The sequence below is a fragment of the Anabrus simplex genome, chromosome 14 (assembly GCF_040414725.1).
Source record: "Anabrus simplex isolate iqAnaSimp1 chromosome 14, ASM4041472v1, whole genome shotgun sequence".
In the NCBI taxonomy this organism is placed as follows: domain Eukaryota; kingdom Metazoa; phylum Arthropoda; class Insecta; order Orthoptera; family Tettigoniidae; genus Anabrus; species Anabrus simplex.
The window spans coordinates 22,817,511-22,833,215 of record NC_090278.1 but is presented as its reverse complement, the minus strand read 5'-3'; the positions used below and the strand labels follow the sequence as shown (position 1 = coordinate 22,833,215).

The window sequence follows — 15,705 nt, the reverse complement described above, 5'->3', positions numbered from 1 at the left end:
ATTTGAGCCCAGTACTTGACAGGGTCAGTCAACCTATGCTCTGGCTCTAATTCCACGTACTGCCTTAAGAGGCGGCCGGAGTCAGTTCTAGATTCACATTTCATTTCAAAATATCGCCACTAGTCTCGTTGATGTCGACAACTAACTCCACTGATAGTTACATCGCGGGTGCATAGATGGCAGTACGAAAGGCCAAGGCCGAACGAGCGATTCCCCTCTCACCCTGCAGCGTCACATAGTCTGTCACCAGGAAGTTGTGATACAGAACTTGCACGGAGCTGATGGTGTTGACATTTGTACGGAATGCGAAACATTCCAGGAAATTATTGAGCATGGGTTAGTGCTGAACAAAACAGTCAAAATAAGGTACTGTTTCCGACAAATATAAATGAAATGGCGTATGGCTTTTAGTGCCGGGAGTGTCCGAAGACAAGTTCGGCTCGCCAGATGCAGGTCTTTTGACTTGACACCCGTAGGCGACCTGCGCGTCGTGATGAGGTTGAAATGATGATGGAGACGACACATACACCCAGCCCCCATGCCAGAGAAATTAACCAATTATGGTTAAAATTACCAACCCTGCCGGGAATCGAACCCGGGACCCCTGTGACCAAAGGCCAGCACGCCGGACAGTTTCCGGTGATGAAATGAAGTAGAGCATCAATCCTGTCCCCGCCTCACGTCTTTCCCTGTACCGGCCAGTCAGTGAAACATAATATAATTCTATCCAATGAAAATACAAACTGATATAACAGAAGAATTTTTTAGTCACACAGTGATACTTTGGACATACGATAAATATTGTAACGCGACCAAGAACGGAATTTTCCAACAACCGTGAGTGAAAAAAAAGAGCCTTACAAATTTATAACAGTTTTTTCCTCTTGGAAACAAACAGTTCTGAAATATATAAACAATGTATTAAACATCCCATTGCATATTGTGTTAAAATTTGAATTCTATCAAATAACTTGTTTTCGGAGACACAGAGGTGCCGGAAAGTTGTCCCGCAAGAGTTCTTTAACGTCTCGACTTCCAATACCACCGCCTGCGTTCCCGAGCCGTTGTGAGAGTCTTTGTCTTACTAAGACGGATTTGAAGTCGTATGTTTTCGTATACGTTTTAAATAATAAATATTACAGCATGTAAATATCCATTAGTTCTGTATTTCATGACGAGTGGAGTGTAATTAGAGTAACTACTAAGCTCAAAAATATACCACTTCATTCTCGCTCTCGGTGACGTCAGGCGCTTTAGCCAATAGCAACGCTGCTCACCGGAATGACCTATCTGACCTGTGAGTTATTCCAGTTACGTTGGATAACCCAATTTCCAAGAAATACAAGGACTGTAAACGACGGTTTTGTATACCTACACTTTATGAAACTCGGAAACAGTGCTTGTAAAGAACGTAACAGCTGAGGGGCACTGCAACTTCCCTCTGTAGGTGGGGGGTAGTAGAATAACATTCACAGTATCCCCTGCCTGTCGTAAGAGGCGACTAAAGCGGGCCCCATAGGCTCTGAACTTGGGAGTCTGGGTTGGCGACCACGGAGCCCTTAGCTGAGTCCTAGCTTTATTTCCACTTACTTGTGCCGGGCTCCTCACTTCTTCTTCAAGTGACATCTCTTTTTTTTTTTTTTGCTAGTTGCTTTACGTCGCACAGACACAGATAGGTCTTATGACGACGATGGGGCAGGAAAGGGCTAGGAGTGGGAAGGAAGCGGCCGTGGCCTTAATTGAATCGATTATTTCAGAAAGCAGTCAAGTGCCAAAAAATGGAAAAATGAGTTATACGCACATTTTGGTGCTGAAACCAGTCAAGAAACGTCGTCCTGTAATGGTCAGGCATTACGTTGAATTTCGTATTTAGTTCAGAAACCAGTTAAGTGACACCGCTTGGTTGGTTTCTAGGATAAACTGCTGGTACCTTTCCGGTTGGCGCTGCTGTTCTGAATCCAGAATAACCACCTGTTCATCTGTTTTTGTTGTCATTGTTGTGTTTCTGGAATCGCATGTTCCTAGTTTTGTGAACAACTGATTCAAAAAGTGTTTCTTTTGTTCAGTGCAGTGTTTTTTATATTCTTAGTAATATGTCTCGCCTCTGTGGTGTAGTGGTTAGTGTGATTAGCTGCCACCCCCAGAGGTCCGGGTTCGATTCCCGGCTCTGCCACAAAATTTGAAAAAGTAGTACGAGGGCTGGAACGGGGTCCACTCAGCCTCGAGAGGTCAACTGAGTAGAGGTGGGTTCGATTCCCACCTCAGTCATCCTAGAAGTGGTTTTCCGTGGTTTCCCACTTCTCCTCCAGGCAAATGCCGGGATGGTACCTAACTTAAGGCCACGGCCGCTTCCTTCCCTCTTCCTTGCCTGACCCTCCAATCTTCCCATCCCTCCACAAGGCCCCTGTTGAGCATAGCAGGCGAGGCCGCCTGGGCGAGGTACTGGTCATTCACCCCAGTTGTATCCCCGACCCAAAGTCTGAAACTCCAGGACACTGCCCTTGAGGCGGTAGAGGTGGGATCCCTCGCTGAGTCCGAGGGAAAAACCGACCCTGGAGGGTAAACAGATTAAGAAGAAGAAGAAGTGATATGTCTGAAAATTCAGAAGCGGGTTCGAATCCCACTGTCGGCAGCCCTGAAGATGGTTTCCGTGGTTTCCCATTTTCACACCAAGAAAATGCTGGAGCTGTAACTTAATTAATGCCACGGACGCTTCCTTCCTACTCCTAGGCCTTTCCTATCCCGTCGTCGCCATAAGACCTATCTGTGTCGGTGCGACGTAAGGCCACTACTGTAGCAAAAATAAATCAGAAGACGAACCTGTATCTAAAAAGGAAACGAGGGGTGGTAGACAAACAAACTCACACGCGTAATATTATTCGGAATGCAAGGGTAAAAGGAGAAGGTTATATTTCTTACTCAGACAAGGAAGTACCTGGTCTGAGCCCTATATTATTCTTTGTTATTGTTTGTTTTAGGTGCCCATCAATATCAAGAAGATACGTGAACTAAATGCATTAAAACCTTACCTGATGGAATATGAATACTTTTATGACAGCATTTTTTTTTTTTTTTGCTATGGGCTTTACGTCGCACCGACACAGATAGGTCTTATGGCGACGATGGGATAGGAAAGGCCTAGGAGTTGGAAGGAAGCGGCCGTGGCCTTAATTAAGGTACAGCCCCAGCATTTGCCTGGTGTGAAAATGGGAAACCACGGAAAACCATTTTCAGGGCTGCCGATAGTGGGATTCGAACCTACTATCTCCCGGATGCAAGCTCACAGCCGCGCGCCTCTACGCGCACGGCCAACTCGCCCGGTGACAGCATTTTACAATGGCCTACTGCAGAGACAGAATGTGCTGTGGAGTTTGTTTATGCGGATTGATTACCTCCTGTCATGATGAGCAGGCATTCCTGATTTCATCCTTTTGTATCAGCAATTCAGTCTAAACCTATTAAAATATGTTTTTTTTAACAAATATGGGGTTTATCACAAAATCCCTTTAAAATTCAAGAACCGTCCCATAAAAATATGTTTGCAACACTCGTTTATTTCAGAAACCAGTTAAGTGGAAATTTGTTCCGGTTTTTTTACGGCAAAGTTAATAAGCATAACATATTTTTCCTTAGATAGAAATTATTAAGAGATATAATACTTTCAAGCTAAAATATTAAAACCCCTACCGTCAGGCCCCGATTTCAAGTAGTTAGCGCCCTGGGCAAACAATATTTAGCCGCCCGCCCCTCTGCTCGTTCTAAAACATAATTAAATATTACAGTTTTCAAGATTATGAGTTTTTAAACAGCAAATTATGCAAATACAGTTAATTCTCATAATTAAAGTTATCAAGCTAAATAAAGATAACAGCCAAATAAGAATGAGGCTGTTTTTATTGTTATTTAAAAAGCCGTTGGTTCAGTTTGATAATTTGTAAGTAAATAATTTTAGAAATAAGACACGTTTTCTTCATAAAATTTAAATATATAGATTAAATTCAGGTTTTAAAGTTAGAATAGTTTAAAGTGTTTTATATAGTCTAATAAAATAATGGAATAATTTGTGGAATGTAAAAGTATTTTGAGTGTAATGAATTTAAGACGTAATTCACGCAGGCCATAATTACTCGATCTGCCAGTCGCCGACCCTCAAAAACTGGCGCCCTGGGCAAATGCCCAGTCCGCCCATTTGTAAATTGGGGCCTGCTTACCGAAACATATTGTCTGATGCTAGACAGTTTCTTTCATTTTCCCAAAAATGACAGATTTGGCGCTTGACTTGTTTCTGAAATAATAGATTCAATTAAGGTACAGCCCCAGCATTTGCTTGGTGTAAAAATGGGAAACCACGGAAAACCTTCTTCAGGGCTGCCGACAGTGGGGTTCGAACCTGTTATCTCCCGAATACTGGATACTGGCCACACTTTAGCGACTGCAGCTATCGAGCTCGGGTTTTGAGTACCTAGAACCGCCACTGCCCATATTGTAATAGGCTACAACTGAAAGAGGAACAACATATATTTATAGCAATTTATTCATATTCTACTAAACTTTAAAATAGTTTTATAAATGTATACACACAGAGATAATGCAGAAACATTAGTAGCAACTACTATTCAGTATGCGGATTCTCAACCATTACTACATCTCTTTTTATAACGTTACGCCATTTAGCCATTCTTTTTGTGAGATATGTTGTAGCTTATTCGAACTGACGATTCACCTCCGACCTACAATTACCAATAAAAATAAGTTAATTGTCTTAGTGTGAATAGTAAACATCATTGCGTCACTAATATAACAAAGGCAATTCAATAAAGTCGGATAACACCTACCTCAGATAAGGCAGCTGTTCTAAGTTCATTCGCAATTTCATGGTGTTCTTCACCAACATATTTGTCATATTCTTCGGCGTGTTTTAAAGAATAATGTCAATGAATGTTTTTTCTTGCTAGTGGTTTTACGTTGCACCGACACAGATATGTCTTATGGTGACGATGGGATAGGAAAGGCCTATGAGTTGGAAGGAAGCGGCCGCGGCCTTAATTAAGGTACAGCCCCAGCATTTGCCTGGTGTGAAAATGGGAAACCACGTAAAACCATCTTCAGGGCTGACGACAGTGGGATTCGAACCCACTATCTCCGGGATGCAAGCTCACAGCCGCGCGCCTCTAACCGCACGGCCAGCTCGCCCAGTGTTAACATTTTTAATAAAGTTTAATGTCTTATTACAAATCAAGCATTTTGCCATTCCATTGCACTCGGTAAAAAGATACGGCATAATAAAACACGACAAAATATAACGTGCTATTGAAAGGTCATACCACAACTAGCGAGTAACAAAGTATTGGCTGCGTGTCCACTGCCGCTTGTTATGAAACAAGGGTGAGGAAGCGACTGATAGCAGCTGAAGATCTCGCTCACCACATCCTTGAGTGGATACAACGAGTCTAGCTCGTTGCGACTGATAGCAGCTGAAGATCTCGCTCACCACATCATTGCGTGGACACAACGAGTCTAGTAGTAATGGGACATTCGATTCATTTTACTGAATCGATTCATTTGATTCCGTTCACGTTACTGAATCGATACAGTGATCCGATTCACGGCTCATTGGTCACCGCTCCTACTGCATCTGTGTAGTATGTGCTGGTAAGACAGCAGCAACAGCATTCAGTGCTCGCAGCTGCCATCTTGTCTTCATACTATGAACTCCTTTCTTAGAAAACATGCTAGTTACTCTAATACATCGAAGGTTTCCGGTAACGCAGGGTGGGAAAGGTTAGGATTAGGAAGGTAGCAGCCATGGCCTGAATTAAGGTACAGAGCCAGCATTTCCGGGTGTGAAAATGGGGAAACTACGGAAAAACCATCTTAACGGCTGCCGACGGTGGGATTCGAACCCACCATCCCCCGAATGCAAACGCATAGCCACGCGATATTAACCGCACGACAACTCGCTCAGTCCTTTTTTAAAAAAGTATTTTTCTATCAGCTGAGGATTTTTTTAAATCGTCATATTTTGTATAGGCAACTCGAGATGTACAGTAGCCCGCTGGTTTTCTGATTCAACATACTGTTATTGCGTCTGTCCACATATGATTGAAGTCTTGTGCAACGATGTGACATATGAACTGAGAGAATACTGAGCCGTTCTTCCCAATATAAAACAGGTACTTTTGAGTGGTCATGACTCATGAGCATGACTCATAGTCATAGGGCAGGCTAGAGTCGAGTTTAACTGTCAAATGTCAACTAAGTTATAATACTAAGATTCATTAAACTAATAAATAGTATAACCCAATAGCCTACCTACTTACTAGCTACTTCAGAATTATGTTGTGACTACCTTTTTAACACTGCAAATAAATCCATCTATTATTTAAACCTCCCTGTAAGAAGAGGACAGTGAATGCAAATGGGTATTATTTTCAAATGAGCTGAGCTCGAGAGTCCATTATAGCATACGATTCTTTCAGTCTAGCATGTCTCACTGTATGTCTCGCTGCAGCGGAAGCTCGGCTCTCCGCGTGTCCAGTGAGCCGAAGGAGCCGTGTGTATCATGTGTCTCACTGAGCCGCGCTCGTTCACGATTCTTTCGATGTGCCATGATTCACTGTATGCCTCGCTGCAGCGGAAGCTCGGCTCTCCGCGTGTCCAGTGAGCCGAAGGAGCCGTGTGTATCATGTGTCTCACTGAGCCGCGCTCGTTCACGATTCTTTCGATGTGCCATGATTCACTGTATGCCTCGCTGCAGCGGAAGCTAGGCTCTCCGCGTGTCCAGTGAGCCGAAGGAGCCGTGTGTATCATGTGTCTCACTGAGCCGCGCTCGTTCACGATTCTTTCGATGTGCTATGATACACTGTCTCGCTGCAGCGGAAGCTCGGCTCCCCGTCAACGTCCAGTGAGTGCGCTACTCAGCACTGTTCGCTGGGAGTAAGCTGAATCGTGTGCCGTGAGCTCGCCTTTCCTGTGAATCGATTCACTCGGACACTTGAATGAATCGATACACTGCTTCGAATCATGCATTCAGTAGCCAACACTAGAGTCTAGCTCGTTGCGTGGATAAGAGCTAATCTGTCATCATCCCTCTTCAAGGACAAGGCGCTGCGGCATCTGCCGGAAACTGGCTGAACTACCAGCACTAGAATTCGGCCGACACTTGGAAGTCAATAAGTAGAGCTTTATTAAAATCACGATTAAATATATAAAGAATCCCTAATTTTGAAGTATGTTAAAGTAGCCCCTTAGAGAAAAATATAAACCTCGCTACTGTATAGTTTGCTTCCAATTTGAACACCATCTTGACTTAAAACAAGTTTAGGAAAACGGCGGTTCAGAGCTCAATTTCATATGGAGATTCGTTATTTTAATTACTATTTTATAACTATATTTGCATTTCTTTTTGAAATGTTTTTGCACTAATGAAAAGTGTATCACAGACTACCGTGCGCTATAAAAACAAAATAATTTTACCTTGTTCCGTTTCCTTATAAAAACTCTTACAAACTTTTGACCCATGTTACAACAACTACTGAGCTGGTGGCCGGCCGTTCCAGTTCCGGCCGCCTCTTAAGGGGCCCATAGACGTGCAATATTATTGCGAAATATCGGGGTTTGTGCAATTGTATTTAATATTGAAGGGTAGTGCAATATATTGTACGAAATCAAGAAAGTTTGAAATATATTGCGCAAATCGCAAAATACTGTGCTGTGTGTTGGCAATATTGTGCAATATTGCGTCCTCCCGCCAGTTGGCATCAACAAGCGTTGGAGAAGGTATCGTGATGGCAGGCAAAAAAGAGGAGAAAAAGTTTATTTTGGAGTTTATCGAAGTGTACCATGGCCTTCCAGCTCTGTGGGACGTTAAGGGCAAAGCGAGGAGTTCATCATACAATTCACCATTCATGCGCAGAAAGTTTCGAAAATCATTTGGTTCCCATGTTCTCAGTTCATTGAGTTAATTTTCATGAGTGTACTTTTCTCTGTCTAGAAACCACTGTTTGGCCCTTGTGCTTCTTTTCCGTTTCTGCTTCTTTTTGGCACTTACGCCCACGGCGATCAAAACGCAGCAAAGATCAGTGTCACTCAATATAATCACCAAATAAAATACCGGCATGGACTGACTATATATTGCAACGCATATCGTACTTCTATGACCGCTTTGCACAATATATTGCACAACTATCAATATTATCTCCACACGATTCTATTTATTGCACAAACTCGATTTTTGTGCAATAATATTGTACGTCTATAGGCAGCTAACAATATATTGTACAATCCATTTTGCGCAATAATATTGCACGTCTATGGGCCCCTTTAGGATTATCGTGGTATTCGACGTAGGCGTCGCAACACGTCGCTTCTGGGCCAGCTTTTCCTCCAAAAACGCTAAGCAGTGGTGTGAGTTTTTCAGATATAGCCCTGACATTGAAACATTTAGTGAGCAGCTTAAAATTTGTCAGTTTTATTTCGCTATTCCACGATGCAATGCAGCCGTTGAAAGAGTGTTTTCCCTGATTAATACACAGTGGTCAGAAGAAAGAAATCGTTTGCTGACCGAGTCGGATAAGGGTACTATAACAGTAAAGTACAACTTTAAAAACATGTCATGTGGAGAGTTTTACAATTATTCATTACAAGAAAATAATTCATCTTTGCTGTCGAACGTGGGTGCAGTCGATAAGTACCAGCATAAAATAGCTACAACTTCAGCATCTTCATCAGCATAACAGTTATAAGGTGTTGTTTGAGTCATCAGTCCATAGACTGGTTTGATGCAGCTCTCCACGCCACCCTATCCTGTGCGAACCTTTTCATTTCTACGTAACTATTGCATCCTACATCTGCTCTAATCTGCTTGTCATATTCATACCTTGGTCTACCCCTACCGTTCTTACCACCTACTCTTCCTTCAAAAACCAACTGAACAAGTCCTGGGTGTCTTAAGATGTGTCCTATCATTCTATCTCTTCTTCTCGTCAAATTTAGCAAAATCGATCTCCTCTCACCGATTCGATTCAGTATCTCTTCATTCGCGATTCGATCTATCCATTTCACCTTCAGCATTCTTCTGTAACACCACATTTCAAAAGCTTCTATTCTCTTTCTTTCTGAGCTAGTTATCGTCCATGTTTCACTTCCATACAATGCCACGCTCCACACGAAAGTCTTCAAAAACATCTTTCTAATTCCGATATCAATGTTTGAAGTGAGCAAATTTCTTTTCTTAAGAAAGCTCTTCCTTGCTTGTGCTAGTCTGCATTTTATGCCCTCCTTACTTCTGCCATCGTTACTTATTTTACTACCCAAGTAACAATATTCATCTACTTCCTTTAAGACTTCATTTCCTAATCTAATATTTCCTGCATCACCTGCCTTCGTTCGACTGCACTCCATTATTTTTGTTTTGGACTTATTTATTTTCATCTTGTACTCCTTACCCAAGACTTTATCCATACCATTCAGCAACTTCTCGAGATCTTCTGCAGTCTCAGATAAAATAACAATATCATCGGCAAATCTCAAGGTTTTGATTTCCTCTCCTTGTACTGTGATTCCCTTTCCAAATTTCTCTTTGATTTCCTTTACTGCCTGTTCTATGTAAACATTGAAAAGGAGCGGGGACAAACTGCAACCTTGCCTCACTCCTTTCTGGATTGCTGCTTCTTTTTCAAAGCCCTCGATTCTTATTACTGCACACTGATTTTTATACAGATTGTAGATAATTCTTCGTTCTCGGTATCTGATCCCTATCATCTTCAGAATCATAAATAGCTTGGTCCAATCAACATTATCGAATGCCTTTTCTAGATCTACGAAAGCCATGTACGTGGGCTTGTCCTTCTTGATTCGATCCTCTAAGATCAGACGTAAAGTCAGGATTGCTTCACGTTTTCCTACATTTCTTCTGAAGCCAAATTGATCTTCTCCCATCTCAGCTTCAACTTGTTTTTCCATTCTTCTGAAAATAATGCGTGTTAAAATTTTGCAGGCATGAGATACTAAACTAATGGTGCGGTAGTTTTCACACCTGTCAGCACCGGCTTTCTTGGGAATAGGTATAACAACATTCTTCTGAAAATCGGATGGGACTTCTCCTGTCTCATACATCTTGCACACTAAATGAAATAACCTTGCCTTGCTGGTTTCTCCTAAGGCAGTCAGTAATTCAGAGGGAATGTCATCAATTCCAGGTGCCTTGCTCCTAGTGAGGTCACTCACAGCTCTGTCAAACTCTGACCTCAAAATTGGTTCTCCCATTTCATCAGCATCAACAGCCTCTTCATGTTCCAGAACCAAATTATCTACATCTTTACCTTCATACAACTGTTGGATATGCTCCTGCCATCTTTCTGCTTTGTCTTCTTTCCCTAGAAGTGGCTTTCCATCTGAGCTCTTGATATTCATACACCTAGATTTCCTTTCTCGAAAGGTTTCCTTGATTTTCCTGTATGCAGCATCTACCTTTCCCAGGACCATACAGCCTTCGACACCTTTGCACTTCTCCTTCAGCCATTCTTCCTTAGCTACCTTGCACTTTCTATCCACTTCATTCTTTAATCGCCTGTATTTTTTTCTGCCCTCTTCTTTTCTAGCATTCCTGCATTTTCGTCGTTCATCAATCAGGTCTAGTATCTCCTGAGTTATCCACTGATTCTTAATTGATCTTTTCTTCCTTCCTAACATTTCTTCAGCAGCCCTACTGACTTCATTTTTCATGACTCTCCACTCTTCCTCTATAGTGTTTCCTTCAGCCTTTTCATTTAGTCCTTGTGCAACATGTTCCTTGAAACAATCCCTCACACTCTTTTCTTTCAACTTGTCTAGATCCCATCTTTTTGCATTCTTTCCTTTCTTCAATTTCTTCAACTTCAGATGGCATTTCATGACCAACAAGTTGTGGTCAGAGTCCACGTCTGCTCCTGGGAAAGTTTTGCAATCCAACACCTGGTTTCTGAATCTCTGCCTAATCATAATGAAGTCTATTTGATACCTTCCAGTGTCTCCAGGTCTCGTCCACGTATACAGCCTTCGTTTGTGGTGTTTGAACCAAGTATTGGCAAGGACTAAATTATGATCAGTGCAGAATTCAACCAGCCGACTTCCTCTTTCGTTCCTTTGTCCCAATCCAAATTCTCCTACTGTACTACCTTCTCTTCCTTGGCCTACCACTGCATTCCAGTCTCCCATCACAATTAGATTCTCGTCACCTTTTACATATTGTATTAAATCTTCTATCTCCTCATATATTCTTTCGATTTCTTCATCATCCGCTGAACTAGTAGGCATATAGACCTGCACTATTGTGGTGGGCATTGGTTTGGTGTCTATCTTGACGACAATAATTCTTTCACTATGCTGGTCGTAGTAGCTTACCCGCTGCCCTATTTTCTTATTCATTATTAAACCAACTCCTGCATTTCCCCTGTTTGATTTTGTGTTGATAATTCGGTAGTCACCTGACCAAAAATCTTGTTCTTCCTGCCAACGTACTTCACTTATACCAACTACATCTAACTTTAGCCTATCCATCTCCCTTTTCAGATTCTCTAACCTACCACAACGATTCAAACTTCTAACATTCCACGCTCCGACTCGCAGAATGTCAGTATCCATCTTCCTGATGATCGCCCCCTCTCGTGTAGTCCCCACCCGGAGATCCGAATGGGGGACTAGTTTACCTCCGGAATATTTTACCCGGGAGGAAGCCATCATCAGTACATCATTCATACAGAGAGAGCTGCATGTCCTCGGGAGGTAGTTACGGCTGTAGTTTCCCGTTGCTTTCAGCCGTGTAGCAGTATCAACACAGCTAAGCCATGTTGAGTATTATTGCAAGGCCGTATCAGTCAATCATCTAGACTGCCACCCTTGCAACTACCGAAAGGCTGCTACCCCCCTTTCGATGAACCATTCGTTAGTCTGGTCTCTCAACAGATACCCATCCGATATGGTTGCACCTGCGGCTCGGCTATCTGCATCATTGGGACACGCAAGCCTCCCCACCGCGGCAAGGTCACATGGTTCGCAGAGGAGGATTTTGTATGTAAATATTAAAATTCCATTTGTCCACCATTTTAGAACAATTCTATGGAAAGTCCTTCTTTTATTAAGAGTCTGTCCTCCATTTGAAAATTTAGAGTTGATCACCCTAAATAAATTAGATGTGCGCCTCCCGTTGAAAAACTACGTGCACATAATTTGCACTCGGTGGCAGATTTTTTCTGATCGCCTTCTGCATCGAAAAAATTCAAAACAACTGATGGTTTTCGTGGCATTAGCTACATAGTGAAGGTGGTGCCAGAAAGTTCACCCGTCACACGCAGCAACTGACAGGAAGGAGTGCTTTGAATGAATGAGCAGAGCGGGTTCGCTCCGTTTCCTCCGCCACCCTCCGTATACCTCCGCAGTAGTACCGGAGAATACCGGTGGAGCGCTTCACTTGCTACAACCGGATTACTAAGCAGCTCCCAGCTCTATGCAGTCCGAGTCTGGACATTGGTGTTGTGTGGTCTGTACTGGAAAGTGTTGAGTGCCGCTTCACTATTGGCCAGGGCATACTCCGGTGAGTGACAATTTGCATTTTATTTGTAATGTTATAGGAACTCCAGATAGTCGGATGAGAGAGCCAGTTATTCTGGTACCGGGCGAGTTGGCCGTGCGCGTAGAGGCGCGCGGCTGTGAGCTTGCATCCGGGAGATAGTAGGTTCGAATCCCACTATCGGCAGCCTTGAAGATGTTTTTCCGTGGTTTCCCATTTTCACACCAGGCAAATGCTGGGGCTGTACCTTAATTAAGGCCACGGCCGATTCCTTCCAACTCCTAGGTCTTTCCTATCCCATCGTCGCCATAAAACCTATCTGTGTCGGTGCGACGTAAAGCCCCTAGCAAAAAAAAAAAAAGGTTATTCTGGTAATTTCTGAGATTATGCCCTGCTCTGTTCCAGCAAGAAAATTTCCACAGAGATAAACGTGCCAGTTTCGAGCAGAACCTTGAAATTGATTAGGATAAGTCTCTCTCCTATAAATTTAGATGCATGCCGCCTTTTGACGAGCTGTCTCGTTTGACTCTCGTATGGCGCTTTATCAGTTCCGTGTTTTCCAATACTGGTAAATATTTTCTTAAAAATATTCATGTTCCAAATTCCATAGTTCCGTAAAGGCTTGTCGAACGTGTGCTGGCTTCCTGTTGTACCGTTATTTCCTAAACAAACCCTTCCTCGAATGTAGGGGTACGACTTAAAATGTACGACATAGACTGTTAGAAAAATTGAGGCCGTCTGGAAATTGTACTCTAAACTCAGACATTTACACAAATAGGCAATATTATTAATGCATGTTATTCTCACTTTATATACCAAGAACAAAATCAGTCCCACTTTTACTTTAAAACTTTCAGATTTAAGAGACGTACCGGTAGGTCAGCTGATGTGTTGCAAAACCTGTTTAAAAAATATCCATTAAATTCAAAGCTGTTTTAAGATACCAGATATTTTCATTATTATGGTACCGTAGCTATTTTACTACTATTAACTCTTCTTGAACCTTATATATTACGAGATCCTGATAATTTTACACCCGCCAATCGTTTGGTAACACCGGTGGGTATATTTAAGAGTATACCATTCACACACAGTTTCTTTGTCTGTTGAAAGATCAATGACAAATCCTACTCTTCATTGCACTCCGTGCAAGAATATTCAGCAGTTCAGAATGGTAGATGTCATACTTAATGGCATTAAAATATATCGCCCACTTATTGTTAGACATCATTGAAGGCCTGAATTTGGTTTAAATTACAGTACACAGCAGGTGACCTGAAAAGGTGTACCGTACGTATTTCACCCCTAAGCGGTCAAGTTACTGGAAAATACATTTTTTATACACTGAATGTGTTGCATTTCTATTTTGGGAATTTTGAGAAACTCCTCCTGGATGCCGGACAGAAGGTTAAGATATAGGGCATCCAGAGGGGTCTCTTCCCGCATCGCGCTCACTTGTTCCTCTTCCTGTCCGCCTTGCGTGACCTCATGTGATATGAGACAGCGCTCCTGACACGTATTACCACTACAGTCTAAAATGGTCATAACTTCTGAACCATTCATGCAAATAATGTCCTGACAAGGTTATTGTAATCCTTATAAAATACTGGAGGATGTCAAACAATTTATTTTAATGAGGAACTCGAGGATAATATCGAAATATGTATTTAATTTTAAGGAGTTACATTTTTTTTCCGCGGACTGTAGCATAAAATCGCTTCTAGAGGGCAGTCGGTTGGAAATAGGTATGTGCCATCCCGGACTTTTTTGTAGAGGATTCTATGCTCTACATTTCGTACGCTTACACTTGGGGTCTATCGTTGATGGTTCACGCAGCGTAAGCCAAGAAAGCAAGTGACCGACCGACCGACATTTTTGTCTCTTTCTACGTATTTACTGTATATCGGATCACAGACACATAATAATTTTATAGTGGTTCACTACGTGAACAGTGTTCGTGTTGTCAGTATCTGAAGTAGAACCACTGTACTGATTAAAATGCAGTCAACATATTATGGAAACGTGTGTGGTGCTATAAATTGTCGGCACGTAAAAGAACTCCCGTGGGACAAAATTACGATACCTCGAGTCTCAGAAAACCGTAAATGATGTTAGTGAGACGTAACACAAATATCATTATTATTATTTCGCATATTATAAAGACAATAACAACAACAACCATCATAGCCAGTTAGTTTGCTACTGTGATGGCATAACAATACTGCCTCGTCAGCAATGCTTGGTTATTGAAACACTTTGTTATAAACTCTTGAATAGGGGCCTATCTCCATTTTTACAGCTCGTACGGTAAAAAGGTGTCAGATATAAATGACTGAATGAAAATCATATTTTCTATAATTATTGTTATGTGCTAATAGCCGGGCTGAGTAGCAACTCAAATGGTAGATCCCGGTGGTGAAGGTGCTCAAATACATAGTTAGTGGGACCTAAAATCCAATAACATTAACATTATTATGTGCTAATAACTTATATTTCTGAATATATTTCGAAGCTCGTGAAATAATATAGTATCCGTGATCCGATATACAGTAAATACGAAGAAAGAGACAAAAATGTCGTGCGAGAAGAGACCTGTTACAGGATCTTGGTTATTTCGAAAGGGGGCCTCACACATCCCAGTCATGAGTGGTAAAAAAATATAGCCCAGTTCGAAATTTCATTGAGTGTGTTTCACGGCAAGACTGTATCCAGATGCAAAAACGTGAAAACTCTTATTTCTATTATTAAGTCAAAATTTCCAGTATTCCATGACAAAATAATTTGTCTCTACGTAAGGACCAGGACATTTATTAGGATATGGCATTTTAATGCAAAGAGTAAGGAGCTAGCACTGAGAAAATATGCCAATAAGAAGGCTAAGCTTTGGGCTGGTTCATCAAGTAATTAAGTCTCCTGACACGTACATTTTAATAATTTAATATAATACCATAAAGATGTCGATATGCTGCATATTTTCCTATGCCATTTGATCTAAATATTTACTTCATCAGGAAATAAATTATTTTGAGTTGCATGGCAATACTTTATTTCTTATCGTATTATATGTCATGTATTTGATAGTTGATGTTCTACCTGCTCAGCATGTGACGAAATTTAACGCATTTTCACGTTTTTAAATCTATTGGAAGTGCCGTTAC

General features: G+C 41.8%; 2 protein-coding genes across 5 annotated transcripts in view; one reads left to right on the top strand and one right to left on the bottom strand.

Annotated features, from left to right (window-relative positions):
• The window catches only part of LOC136885771 (gastrula zinc finger protein XlCGF57.1-like), a 712,640-nt gene that overhangs the window by 380,705 nt on the left and 316,230 nt on the right, over nucleotides 1-15,705 (bottom strand). The window lies entirely within an intron of this gene.
• The window catches only part of LOC136885770 (uncharacterized), a 40,955-nt gene continuing 37,728 nt past the window's right edge, over nucleotides 12,479-15,705 (top strand). The window contains exon 1 of the mRNA XM_067158507.2: nucleotides 12,479-12,571. The gene's annotated coding sequence lies outside the window, so the exon portion shown is untranslated. The remainder of the gene's footprint in view (nucleotides 12,572-15,705) is intronic.